Consider the following 15126-nt stretch of genomic DNA (forward strand, 5'->3'; position numbering starts at 1 on the left):
AATGGATCATATGCTATTGCTCATGTGGTAAACTAGTTAAGCTTGTGGTACCAGCTGACTCCCAGCTTCATTCAGGTAATGTAGCAGGGTGCTACTATCACCAAGAACAACCATACAATATATGTGTCTTTCATGGCACTCACCCAAGGACAAATTAGAAGATGGCTCATTGCTTCCATTTCCCTTTTGTAACTTGAATTTTTGTGGCCTGTCGAGGATCATGTCAGTCATTTTGATGTTGTTTTATTTTCTGGGCTGCAATTCAGAGAGTGACCTGAAATACAAGATGATTGATCTTGTCCTATTTATTCAGTAGACATTTCTGTATCTCTTAGACCAGTGAGAAAGGCTTTATTGAGCAGCCCCTGTGCTCACAAACTATAGTTGTTTCCATTACTGGCCTCTGTAAAAACAAGACTGCTGTAAATACTTAGGCCTTTGGGGCATGTTTTCTTGTCACCCCAAGTGACAAAATAGGCCCACTTCACAGGGCTGTTATAAGAATTTTACTGGGGTGATGCATCTGAAAATACTAAATGCCTCGTCCCAAGCATGAAGCACCAAGACGTGTTTGTTCTCCACAGTCTAAGAGAGAAAGTGTCATGTCTATAAATACCTCCAGTACCAGGGAGGAGTGAGGAGATGTCCAGATAAGGAGCTTTGGGAGTTTAGGCAGGATAACTCTACATGGGTCAAAGCATTTTCATGGCATTTTATCTGGCTGCTACAAGAGGAGGATTTAGCATGTAGAGATAACCAGGACTGTGATTTTTCTTCCTGTTTCTTGAGTGATCTCTCCTATAACTCCTTCTGTGTGTGTTTTCTGTGCTGTCCAGTGCTCCCCCTTTTCTGGCTTTTTCTATCCCAGTCTAACTTTTGACTGCATGTAAGTGCCATAAAAGATATTCTGCCTTCCCAGTTGTTTACTGGCTTACTGCTTTCAGACTTTCCAAAGGCATAGTTAACATGACTACGATGATTTATTTCTTTTTCTAGAGACAAAGTCTTACTATGTAACCCTGGCCTGTCTCTGCCAGGGTGCTAAGATTAAAGGTGTGAATCACTACAGCAGTGCCAGATACAGTGATTTTTACTTATGTTTTACTCATTTTTCTCCTTAAATAACTGCTGTCAGTAGCTTCGTACCTCAGCCACACGGTGTTGGTTCACAGGAACCTAGTGTTTTCGGGAAACTTTTAATCGAAGTATTCATCTCCCATAAAATCAAGAGTATCTTCCTAGAGAAAAAAAGCCATCCTTGTGACATTTTGTTTTTCACATTGAGTGTGGGGATCCAGGAACCCTGTGGCCATTATCCACACAGCTATCTCACCTATGTGAGTCACCACCCTGGCTTTCTTTAACAGCAAAACAATTTTTATTAGACTCTGGGACTCTGATTGGAAAATTGTCTCATCCTGGATGAGATTTTTTTTTTGAGAAGCTGTTTTCTGATAACACATAGATGAACCAAACTGGAATCTACAATTGTAGTATTCCCTCCTTATTTAGCTTCAAAGTCATATAACCTTCACCATGTCCTATTTTAAGCACTTCACTGTTGTTACAACTGCTATTAAAGCAGATCATTCCTCCACTCGGGGCATCAATTGTAACAAATGTTTAGTGCCCTTTAAATATCTGCACCAACTTTTGAACCTGGGAGGGACAAACTTGATTAAGGAATAAGATATCAAGAGATATTAGCACATATATGACTGTTAATGGTGTAGGAGAATGCATTTAGTTTTAGACATGTATTTAGTTAGTGGCTGTATCATTGTCCTTTTGGACTCATATTAAAGTTTACCCAAGGATTCTACTTTGGGTTTAGATGAAGTATTGTTTTATGTGGTTGAGTCCTCTACACTGATGTGTTGGAAGCTATGGCACCTCTAGTATTTAATAACTGTCTGATAGTGTGTTCATGATGATTCTGATACATTTACTTCCAAAAATAGGAGCCCATGGGATTATTTTGTTGTTCTTTCTACATTTGGGCTCCCACAAGTGGCAGTTTGTTACAGGGGAAGATTCTGTCTTCAGTTCTATGAGCAAGAGTTGCTCATCTAAGTGGGCAGCTCAGTGATGCATGGGTTACAGATGCTGGTTCTCCCTAGGGGACCCCAGCTACTTTCATAACTGGTTGATGTTTTCCTTTAGGCTAACTCTTGTCTAGAACATAAAAAATCAACAAAATAGTGACTTTGTAAAATTTTTGAACCTGTTTATATGTCTTCTTTCGGAAGTGACAGAAACAGAGAATTTGACAAACACACACACACACACACACACACACACACACACACACACACACACACACACACACACATCCAGATACAGTTTGATGTATCTGAAGAACAGACAGAAAAAGGGATGAGAATCTTTGGTATTGTTTTGTTCTCACTCCAGCTTTTCTCTTTATATACTGCTTCCCTTTGCCTTGGACAATATTTGCTTTATTTCCAGGTATGGGTTCCTGTGGTACTGACTGAACAGTTGCACGGAGTACTGAGAGGTTCTCTCTATTTGACTAATTTACTGATTGATTCCAGTTTTCAAACAGCTGTAGGAAAAGGTTCTCACTGAGAATCTAGGCAGATATTCATAACCCAGAACAGAACATAGTTCTTGGTACTTATGATTCATCATTACCAACACCATGATGCTCTGTGAGAAAGTGTGAGCTGAAGCCATCAAAGTCATTGAGTGGCCTTTTATGGTGTGCTGATACACTGACAAGGGCCAGTTTCAAATTGCTGCCCAATTCTATGTTGGACTCCAAGCAAATAGGAGATTTGCGACTACAGTCTAACACAGCAAAAATCTCACTCTCTTTATTTTGATATAGGGCATTCTGGGGACCAAGCCAATATTTTTCTTTTGGAGTTTTTATAACCAGATAGATCAAAGAGACTTCACTGTATCTTGGTCTTTGAATACAGTTAGATTCCAAATGTGAATAGTAGGAGACCTCTGAGAGCTACATCTGCTTGTTAGCTAGAAGAAATTACAGTTCATAGCAAATTTCCCAAAGGATCACCATAACTAGTCAATAGTTGAAATAATTTCAGTTTCTGACATATTGAATTAAACAAAGTAAAAATTGTTTTTGTTTGATTTTGTTTTCCTCATGGTGGTGCTCCTTGGAGCCTAAAAATGCTAACGCATACTAAGTTCCAGAGAGAAGGGTTTAGAATAAAATCCCAAATGATATATACACACTTGTCATTGATGTCATAACTTCAGTCATAAGGATATGCATGTGATTAATGTTCCCAGCTCATCGGTAGTCTCTGCTTCCTGGAGTCTGGTGGTCAGCTGGCTAGAGAACCACTCCATTAAGGTAATGGGGCTGGAGATCAGTAAGCATCTAGGATGTGTATATATATATATATATATATATATATATATATATATATATAACACATATATATGTTATTTAATATATATTATATTTAATAACTTATATTATTTAAATTGATTTAATTTTTTCCTATAATGTTTCCTAGGCAACACAAACACATAAATCCAGACTAAAGCACCATGTAGGTATGAGCTTTGATAATTTCCATGTGCATTGGAATATTCTATATGGCCTTTTAGAAGGTTCTTTGACAGCAAGAAGTTGAGGTCTCATACTATAAAGCCTAATGTTGAATGGGAACTATACACAGAGGATGCTCAGTTATGTCCACCATTTCAACCTCTGCTCAGCTTAGCACTTAGGTACCCAGCCTAGGACAAAGTCTTAGCTGAATTTCTGTATGAGAAGTTATCTGTAACTAAGGAAGGGTTTTAATTACTTAAAGCTAAGGTGAGGAATTGCTTGTATCTGTTCTACTTGCTTTGTTTCATCACTCTCATCTGAAATGATGTCTGTAGGATTATTTGAAAGCTCTGGTCTGATCACACTAGGAGCAATACATATACTTGGTTAATGAAGCCTACCCTGGTCACGAGAAGGGAAACAGCCTTATAGAAACTGGCCTGCATGTATGGTATTCACAAAAACACAGTTATCTCTAATGTCAATGACTAATGTAGTCTTTGACATTTGTGATTTCATCTGCTTCAGTTGTTACATATTTAACTGTTGGGTTAAAGCTATTATAAAACTATTTTATTCAAGTGCTAACAACCTTTAGTAATAAATTTTCCTTTTAGACTCTATACATAGTAAATGAACCAAGATTCAAATTAAATAGTCTATTGTTTTGATAAATGCAATGCTATTTCTTTAAGCCCGTTCTCCCTGCTAAGTAAGATCTGTTGCTCCTTAAATCCTTCACTTACAAATTCTTTCAGAGAAGTCTTGTTGCAGTGCATTTAAAACTTATATGCAGTTAGAAATCCCTATTTATTTGCAATTAATGGAGTCATTTAAAGTCTCTTTCAGAAGGCTGAATCATAATTTCTGTAATCTGAGTACAAACACTTACTTTATCAGGGCTCTAAAGTTAAGCTCCAGACTTATCCTTGGTCATATTTAAGTTTCAAACTAATTGAAGCTAAGTCATATTTTCATCACGTTATTGAGACTATGTAAATAAAAATCTAGTAACATAAACAGAAAGACATTTCCTTTTATGTTTGACATACTCAGTTTGTCAGAACAGGACAGACGCAGCATACTGTAGATGACCAGTATTTAAAAAAATGAATGAATTTGAGTTTTGCAGGGCTTTATTTAGCTGTAAATTACAACTTTTTGAGTGACATAACATCTGCCGGGTGCTTGTGTATACTCGTACATGTTTCTGTGCTAATGCTGGTACACTGTGTTTTTGGTTTTGGTGTACTTTCTTGTTCCTGGTATAAATTCAAATTACAGCTTTTCCATCTTGGTAATAGAGTTAGAACGACGTCCTTGGATGTAGTAGGCTCAATTGTGAGTTGTATGTATCACTGGGACTCCCTTTATACTCATCTCTTCTTACATTTAAATGAATGGCTCTGACTGTTATAATAAGGTCTGTACCATAGCTATGTAATGCAAAGATTCAGCATCAACCATAGCTCTGTTGTAAATTCAGCGCTGTTGCTGTGTAATTAAGACTCTGCATCTGAAGACAATAAAAACCTAAATCAAATATGTGTACAGAATATTGTTTCCTCATTCTTACATTAGTAAGGATAAGAATGGGGAGAGCAGGCAGGAGAACGGGCCAGGCAAGTTTGTGTCAGAGCTCTTTGTAAGCTTTTGCTTCCATTCTTAATGTCTGTGTGTTTGCTTTCACAAGGCTTTCCTCAGAGCATGTTCTCTGAAACACAGGATGGGCCACCTGATACCATGATGGATAGTCCCCTTTCAAAGCAGGGATGATATCTTTCACAGTTCTCTCCCTGAAAGTCCCTCACTGCTCTAGAAAAAGAAAATATGCTAACTACACTCAACACATCCTACCTTTTCCTGTTTGGCTTTTAATATACATAAAACTAGACAAAGGAGTAATGGGGTACCTACAACCTGAACTATTTCAAAGAAAAAATCTAAATTAAAAAGCAGACATATTTTGAGAGTGAGTGAAGGAATAATTAAAAAAAACTAAGTTAAAATACATGCTAAATCAATCATTGTAATAATGCTGGCTGTTTTAGCATTTGAGTGAGTTCAGTCTGATTCAGTTCAGTCTAATATTTTGGCAATTACTGGCAATTGAGAGGTAACATCCTCGAACATAGTTTTCTTCCTTTGAATTGCTGTTCTTGGCTCAGCCCTGCAGTCTTTCACACATCCACTAGAAGTTTGGTGAAGAACAATGATTCATCATCTTTTCTTCAAAGTTTAATTGCCTCTGAGATGTCCAGTCATTGCAATACAGAGGCAACCTGGGAACTTTCGGCCCTAAAGAGCAAGAAATAAGAATTTTTGAGTAATAAGCAGAACTATAAAAACTTCCTGTAAACCAGAAGATACTTTCACAACAGAACTTGATGCCAGCCAATTAATCGCACACAGATAATATGTGCCTGTTTTCAGCCTGCAGCACGTCTGTCTTCTGTTTGCAGGTAGAGTGCAATGGGAAATAAAGTGAGACTGCAGGACCCTTAGTTCTCACATGGATCTAATAAAGTGCTACCAAGTACTCTTTCCTTCCTTCCCTCTCTCCTCTCTCCCCACTCTTTTCCTCCCTCGTCTTTCTCCCCCTTTCTCCCCTTCCTTTCCTCCCTCCCTCATCTCTCTCCCTTTCTTCTTCCCTTTTCCCTCTTTTCCTTTCTGAAGAGATTAATGATAGGAACCTGAGAGAGTCATTCATGTATCTCATTTTCCACTGAAGTCAGAGAATTTTAAGTTAATATCTACTTGTATTCACCATGCGTTACTGAGGCTTATGACATATATATAATATGCTTTGTGTATAATAAATCTTTTAGCTATGTGCTGGAAGACATTGGCCTGGACAGTTATACTGGCTTTGTCTTCAACTAGAGCAGACTTTGTTTTCTTTTTTGTTTTGTTTTTATTTTTGTTGTTTTTTTATACCTTTTCTTTATTCTATGACAACTTCATACAGGTTTATAATATATTTTGATTATAAACCACTCTAACTCCTCTAAGATTCCTCCCACCACCCCCTGCTAACTTCATGTTCTCTTTCTGTTTTTTTTTTAATAACCGAATGAGCCCAATTAGAGCTTCCTATAAGTAAGTGGGTCCAGGGCCACCATCTGAACAAGGGCAACTTATGAAGGTCAAATCCTTCAAGTACATTGACTCCCCTTCCCCTGGTAGTCATTAATTACCAATAGTTAACAAAGAGACTTTGATTTTATAATTATCTGCCAAACTCAACTTCATGGGATGAACATCACGGTACTAGAGACCTTATTGGTTCACTCCAAATCAACAGGTGATATAATGATAGAGGCTAAATTATAAAACTTTGCTTTGGTTTTAATTCTTACATAAGAGAATAGTGATAGTCAGGAAAATATTTAATATTGCTTACCACATGACTGTTCAAGTTCTCAGCACAACAAAAGAGGAATCAGTAATTACTATCTACATTTTAAAGAGATTATAACCTCTTTAGGCATGTATGGTTTTTTATTTTTGTTTAAATCATCACTATTTTATTTTCTAGTATTTGTTGGTATTTTAGTTTTATTTTTAAGTTTGAAATTCAGAGTCTTATGCATGCTGGGCAAGTGCACATACCACTGAGTTATACACCCAGGCTTAGAAAATGGGACCTAGAAGGTATAAAGAATCTGTCTAAGCTGGACTTAGTGGCACAAGTTTGTAATTTCAGCATTTTGAGAGGCTGAGGCAGGAGGCTCACAGTTTAAAGTCATACTATACTGGACAACTTAGACACTGTTTCAAAGAACAAATAATACAGAACAAAAGAGGATACAGTCCCATTGGTACAGCACTAACCTAACCCTGGATTCAGTCTCAGGAGTAACAGAAAGAGAGGGAGAGGGAAACTGAGGCAGAGAGGGAGAGAGAGAGGGACAAAGAGAAGGAGGGAGAAGCAGAGAAAAAGAGGGAGAGAGGGAGAGAGGCAGAAAGGGAGAGGAAGATGGGGAGAGGAAGGAGAGAGGGAGAGGGAATTAATGAATATCTCAGGTTGCACAGTGGAGCAATGGTGGTTTGGGGGCATGGTGTGAATTTGTCTCCAAGCTCCTCATTCTTAATGGGTCATGTATTTTTCAATATATGACTTAAAAACCAGTATTAAACTTAAATATTCTCCACAGAGCAAAAAATCTTCATTTTAACTGTGGGAACTGTGGAGGATTGAACTCTTATAATCTGCATGAGATACAAAACATATAATATTAAATCTAGTAATAGCTACTAATATATTAACAGAGGTAGTCCTTTAAGTTTTGAAATTCTACAGGCATAAAAATGATACAGTTAAAACAATTTCTCCCTTGAAATAGGCTTAAAATACTTTTCAGATACCAAAGCAAATTCATATCATAGATGCTTATTTTTCCAAATAAATACCCACTTTCTCCAGATATTCATATGGCATATGTATTTGAAAAGAAGCAGATACTCTTATTTGAAAGGGGTTCATATTTTTCTCAATCCACAAAGCACAATGAAATACACATATTTATTCCCTCATCTTCTTCTATAAGCTGAGTGCTTATAGTTGGAAAGTGGGGCTTAATTAATTTGAGAAAATATGCCTTAGCACATTTTCTACTATAAGTAATTAACACAAAATTGCTCTTGTCAAAACAAATGAATACATTTGTTGAGGTATTTTTGCTTTATTTTGTAGACTTGTTCCATTTTATCATTGATTTACAAAAATCCACAAAGGGTGTCTAGTCATTGGCATTATTAACTAAATACTGGTGGTACCATACTGTTAGGAAAGGGACTAGAAGTGGGAAGTGCATAGCAGAGGGAGATAGCCTGTTTCCAAAAACTCCCAACTGAGAATATAGAAGGCCATGCATCATGAGGCCAAAGCAAGAGGCAGCATCATCGCTGCCAGCATCATTGTTGCCATGCTTATCCATAGTGACTGCCACAGTGCCTTTTCAACAAGACAGACGTTGGAAAAGTATTCCAAGAAATACTTGTATCATTAGGAGACAAACTGGCTTGCTCCCTCCAAGCACAAACAAAAGCATGAAAAGCTTGATCAGATGCTCTTTTTTTGAGCAGTTCGGTCAGAAAAACCGTAGTAAGGTTTTAGGTAGGTAGTAAGGTGCCGAGGGGAGCACTGGATGTAGGGATGCTAAATTTCTAGGGAATTGAAATAAGTATCTTACCATTGTGTGTCAGATTTGCTGTCTCAAAAAAAGAAGACTCCAGTTAAGAGTTTTGAAATATACAAATGACTCATTCATAAGTGATGCTAGTATTTCTGAATTTGTAAAGAAAAGGAGGTTAATGATGAGAGAGATCATATTGTAAACACATTATTAATATGAAGCAGGGGTCTGCCATTGGTTGGGTAACTATTAATTCTGAAGCATTGCTTTAAAGAGTATAAGTGGTGCACAGAGTCCATGGGTCTACTAGATTGTATATTTAAAAATTTACGAAGCATCATTTGTTGCCAGAAGTCCAGAGCTGCTGTGATTATCTAGGCTGAAAGTGTTGAAATTTTGAAATAAAGTAGCAATGCATGAATAAAAACTGTAAGTTAGTAGACAGAAAGGTTCATGTGTCCACAATAAGCTATCATTCAAGTTTGGGTTGTCTGAGCAGAAGAGAAAATATAGAAGGTAATAATGGGGAAGGAAAATAGAGACCCTTGTTTTGGGATTTGCTGAGTTTGACCAGCCATTGAATATGAAGGCCAAGAATTTTAGTTGATAATTCTAACAGCAGAGTTTGGTGTCACGAATGATTATGTGAAATGTTTTATGAATATATCTACTTTTAGGGGCTTGAAATAGTATAATGAAGTATTTTATTTCCTGAACCCAGAAATTTGTTGCTGAAGGTTGGAATTCACATTCGGGAAAGTATTTGTTGAATTAAGGAGATTCCTATTTTAATGAAGCCAGAGAAAGAAGACTGTCACAAATAGTCAAGCATCTTAAATTTTACAGTGAGTAGAGGTGCTTGAGGGCATCAAAATACTGTGAGGGCAATGGCAGCTACTCTTTATTAGTGCCACCACCGATGCCAGAGCTTTTATTAAGAGGCATTGTTGTATGATACATCACTGTGCTAATACTCACCAACATGCCTGTGAAGTGGATTATTAATGTCCTTACAGATGAAGATACCACACAGATTAGGTTTATAATCATTGTCCAACCTTCAGAGCTAGTAAATGATGCTGCTGGAAGTTTCATATTTCTGGGTGTGCACAGACGACACACAGAGCTGAATGGGCAGAAATAAAGGATGGAGGGATGAATCCTCATTGCTTGAAGGGAAGCAACTTTCTTGGAGCAATGGTGTCATTTTGGAGCACCCAGTTTTCAAGAAGAAAGAAAGATGGAAAAGAAAGGAATAGAAAAATATGAACTGTTTTAGCTGCTCACAGAATAAGACTTGCTGCATTAGTTCATTGAAAAATTTTACAATTTTTCAAAATGAATCAGCTTTTTATGTTTTAGAATAGCCTTTAAAGTGAGTCAAACAGCCTGGTAGTTTAAGTGAATGATAAAAAATAAAATAAAAAGAGAGATGGCAACTGGTGTAAAAGAACATGAAGTCTTAAAACACTTTTATTTGGAGCAAATCATTTTCTGGGTTATTCATTTTTAAAGGGTTATTATTCTGAAAGTAGGGCTCTCTAGGGGCTTGATGGAAGTCTCTTTCATTGTCCTTAGAACTGAGACTTGGCATAACTGACAGCTGTTTTTGCTATAGGTCGGGTATATGGTTTTTATATAGCCAGCCCATAGGGATTGGCTTTGCACGTTTTTGTACTGGCTGGGAACCTGCAATTACTTGCTAATTAAAACCAGAACTGCCAAGCCTGTACGAATGCTACCTGCTTTTTAGGTTTAAGGAAGCAAATTCATTAACAGTGCTTAATGTTTCTTCTAGACAAGTGTGACCTTGGACAGATCACTGCCTTTTCCAGATTTGTAGTTAATCTAGCAGTGGTACTAACATCTGGTCTACCTTCCAGAGTACATGAAAACTGTCATTAAGCAATGAATGAGAATGAACTGTATAAATTGTCGACAAATAGAAAGAGAAATTGCTTAAATACTTTCTAAAGCATTTAATCTAATGTGTGTGGGGGTCACATACACTAAGCATTAAAATTTTAAATAATGAAAATGTACACATTTTCTTCCTCAACTATTCCCATTCAACTTCTATTTCTAATTTTTTTGAGACATGATCTCATTTTGTAGTCTTCTTTGACCTGGAATTGCCTATTTAGACCAGGCTAGGCTTAAACTCACAGGAATCTAACTGTCTGTCTGTTTAGTTTTCTAAGTGCTGAGATTAAATGCAAGGCCCCAAATGCCTGGCCTACTTCTAATTTTTAGTATATGCTGCTTGACGTCAGTGTGTGAATACACATACCATAATAAGCTGGCATTCTAAAACTTCAGGGCTTTTATCCTAAGTTAAATTTTTATCTATCCATGTTGGTGACATAACCAAGCCACTTGTGAAAGTTCCATAATATTTCTTATTAATGTACCATAGTATATTTCACCATTCTTTTACTGATGCATGTTGGGCTCACCTTCCTTTTCCTCATAGGTGCATATTATGCAAGTAAGCCATCAGGCATGCATGGAGATATTTTGGCAAGAATATCCTGAAAATTAGAATAAATTAGATAAGAGTATACCCATTTCAAGTTTGATAGATGCTTCCAAATTGTCCTTTAAAAAGGTTGCAGTGAATTTTACCCATTTCAAAGTTGTTTATTTTCCATTATAGTATTATTGACATAAAGTGTCAGTCATTTACAGGCTGATTTGAAAATCCAAGCTTTCATTTTGTTCATCACTGAATTGACTTGAGTCACTTCACTTCATTAGTACTCTCTGAATTCCCTCTTGGAGTCTGGGAAAGAAGCATTATGTCTACTGTTCCTAGGGCTTGCTTGTTGTTGACTGGACTCATGGGAACTTCATTAACAAAGAAGCTGATAAAACTGGGTGCTAGTTACAGCAATGATGGCGATGTAATGACTTAGATTCTCGTGCCAACAGTAATGTCCACTGGCTGGTAGTTTATTATACGAGCACACAGTTATCAACTTCTTCATTTTGAAAGGCTCAGTGATAAAGCTCTCCCTCAGGGTTCCTAAGAGCAATGGAATTTTATGAAACCGAAAAAAAAAGTACTTGTTGTTCTCAGGGCAAAGGCTGCTAGGCTGAACTTAGCTAAAGTTCACCTTGCACCTTACTAAAGAGTCCTTCTGGTGATCCCACTCATGATATCATTAGGTATTACATAGCTGCACCGAGGGCTTCTGTGGTTAGAGAGGTTGCTCTAGGACCAGTCTTTTATTATTGCAATGTTAAACATGACTCTGGGATAACATGGTTCCACAACTCAAAAAGTGCAGTCTCAAGAAGACATGTAGGATAATAGTCTTTTTAAAAGAAGAGTTGTGTTTGATGGGTCTGAGGCTATGTCCCAGTTGATAAAAATGAAAACAAGAGTACCTGAATTTGAATCCCTGATACCCACATAAAAGTCAGGCACAGTGACACACATGCCTGTAACCCCAAGACTGGAGAAGCAGAGATGGGCAGATACTCAGAGTTCATTGGCTAGCTAGCCTAGCCAAGTCAGTGAAAGATTGGCTCAAAAATAATGTGGAGAGTGATTAAGAAGGCATCTGACATCAATCTCTAGCCTCTATGCCTTGACACATTCACATACACATGCATACCCCTATACAAATGCATATATATGCTACAACCCCTCCCTCCAAAACCAACCAACCAACCAACCAACCAACCAACCAACCAACCAACCAACCAACCGATCGACCGACCAACCAACTAAACAAACAAACAAACAAACAAACAAACAGTTGAATGGATTTTTTTCTCAATAAATAAATCCAGAGAGTTCACACAGTAATGTTTTTAATGTTGAGCTTCATAATTATCAACATCAAGATACAAAATAATCTGGTCAAATCTATGGTGAAAAGTTTGACGATCAATTTAATCAGTTCCTTGTTTACTCATGTCGCCTGATTGCTCATCCTCTTGAGTGCAGGTTTCTGTGGAAAGTTAGTAGGATGAAGTTGAGGAAAGTTATGCTTGACAATAGAAACCAGGAGACAAATGAATTTAATGGGTGATGAGTACTGTTACAGAGATTTACAGAGATAGGAAATATAGAAACAATAAGAAAAGGTGGTTAGAGAAGTTTCCTGGAAGAAGTAGTCGATGGCTTAGTAGATGGATACGTATCAGAGAGTTTCAGAAGAAGGGGCTAGACTATCTAAAGGCGTGGAGCAGCATGTCATGTCTAGAAAATAATGCTTACATCTGATGAAAATAAAACTCAGCAAGGAAACTGGTACATGGGCCAGTGTTGATGGCTCTGTAGGTAAATGCATTTGCCTCACAAGCCTGGTGACCTCAGTTCAAGCCCTCAAGTACATAGAGAGGCAGAAAGAGAGTGCTGACTCTACAAATTTGTCCTCTTATCTCTTCCCACTGTTATGGCATGGGACCCAGGATATATGCCCCTCAATGCAAATGTTAAAACATAGTATATTACTTAAATTAAGCTCTGCATCCACTCTTTTTTCTACTTTCTTTTCCATGACTATTATCATCATCATACCATAGAGAGTTTTCCCCAAGTAGATATTAGACACACACACACACACACACACACACACACACACACACACATGAAAACAATAAAAAACCTATAAAATTAATGCTTTTAAAATAATATAGACACTGCTATATATTGTTAAACAATTCCTAAATATATTTTGATCAAGCTGGAATTCTCTTTCTCCTTGACTTGTACCAAGCAAAGAACTGACTATCACTTGTGAAGATTAAACCAAAGTAACAACAATAAAATAGTGGATGAATATTCAAGCTCCACAGTAACTCAGAGATTGGCCATGGCTTTATGGAACATGATGCAGAGATAGGGGCTAGAATCATGCACAGGTTCCCAGGAGAGTGGTGTACTTAGTTATGGAATCTGGCTGTGGTCAGGATGAAGAATGACACCATTCCCTAGTCTTCAGCACTCCATCCCTTAGTCTATGCTTCCTTCTGCTCTCCAGTACTAATATGATAGTATGATTTAATGCCATATGTATGCTAAGGAATAAATTACAGACTATAAAAGTAAACATAAAGTATACATTACAACAGCCAAGACTTTCAAATCCTGGAAATTGCCTATCTCTGAATTTTCTAGTGTCAATTTTCCAGATAAACTTCTTATAATTTCTATTGCTCCATGAGCTTTGAAAAACATCAATATCTTAATTTTTAATTCACTAACAGCTGTCTCTAGTCACTTCAACTGATTACCAATTTAAATCTCTTATAGCCTTTACTATGCATGACGAGATACAATTCTTTGTCATTTTGGATATTTGGTTGAACATTTGCCTTGTCCCAGCACTCATTGAAATTCTTTGGAATTCTATATTTATTTCATGTCTCATATCATCAATGAACATTATTCCCTGTTCATAAAGAAGTATATTCTCTGTATATTAAGAAGAATAAATGCTTAAAGAAGTATTTGTTGAATGAATGCATATAGGAGGGAATGATTGTCGATGATTTGCATTTTTCTATCACATACAATATTTAAATAGACCCTCTGTTGACATAGTTTATAGAAGTTAAGCTATCTAGGAAATATTGTCCAAAGAAAATCAGGTCACTTTTTCCCCTAGAAAATGAGAATTTCTATTGTATGATAATAATAGATTGGGGAATTTTTTAAATCTTATTTTACAAATTACCCCCCCCATTATTTATTTTTAAGAGCTCAATTTAATTTAAAGTATACATGCTATTTACATTAATCATATAGGAGCATTTATATTTTAATGCCCATTTTTGTCTTCATTAATTCAACTATTTTTTAAAAGCTCAATTTTGCTAGTAGCCTATTAACAAGACGGTGTTATTTATAAGAGTAGAATTCCACTGAACCTTTATGGTTTAGAAATACGCATTTAAATTTGTGTTGGAGGAGGAACTCTATTATATAATAAACACAGACACACACAGACATCCCTTCCCACACATATACACCTATATACATTTGTGGTGCAAGAGATTGACGTAAGGCCCTGAACATGCTGGGTGAGTGCTCTAAAATTGAGCCATATCCATCCCCACTAAGCCTGATATTTAGTACTCACTCCTGGTAGGCATCACTAGAATGAGAAATTTTTAGGATTTTTTTAAAAATATTTTTTATTCATGAATATATGCATGCGATTGCATTTTAGTGTTGGTGCCCATGGAAGCCAGAAGAGATTTTCAGATCTCTGGATCTGGCGTTATAGGCAGTTATGAGTAATCTGATATGGAAGCAGAGATCCTTGGGAAGAGCTTCAAAGCTCCTAACCGCTAAGCCCATGCTTATTTCATGCCTTAAATTAATCCTACTGATCAACCCTTGGGGCTCCTTCCTTCATTCCTAACACTGGAATCATCTGTTTTATTCCTTATCGTTATCATGTCCATCACAATAATTACAGA

This window comes from Rattus norvegicus, chromosome 3 (assembly GCF_021556685.1).
Source record: "Rattus norvegicus strain SHRSP/BbbUtx chromosome 3, alternate assembly SHRSP_T2T, whole genome shotgun sequence".
In the NCBI taxonomy this organism is placed as follows: Eukaryota; Metazoa; Chordata; class Mammalia; order Rodentia; family Muridae; genus Rattus; species Rattus norvegicus.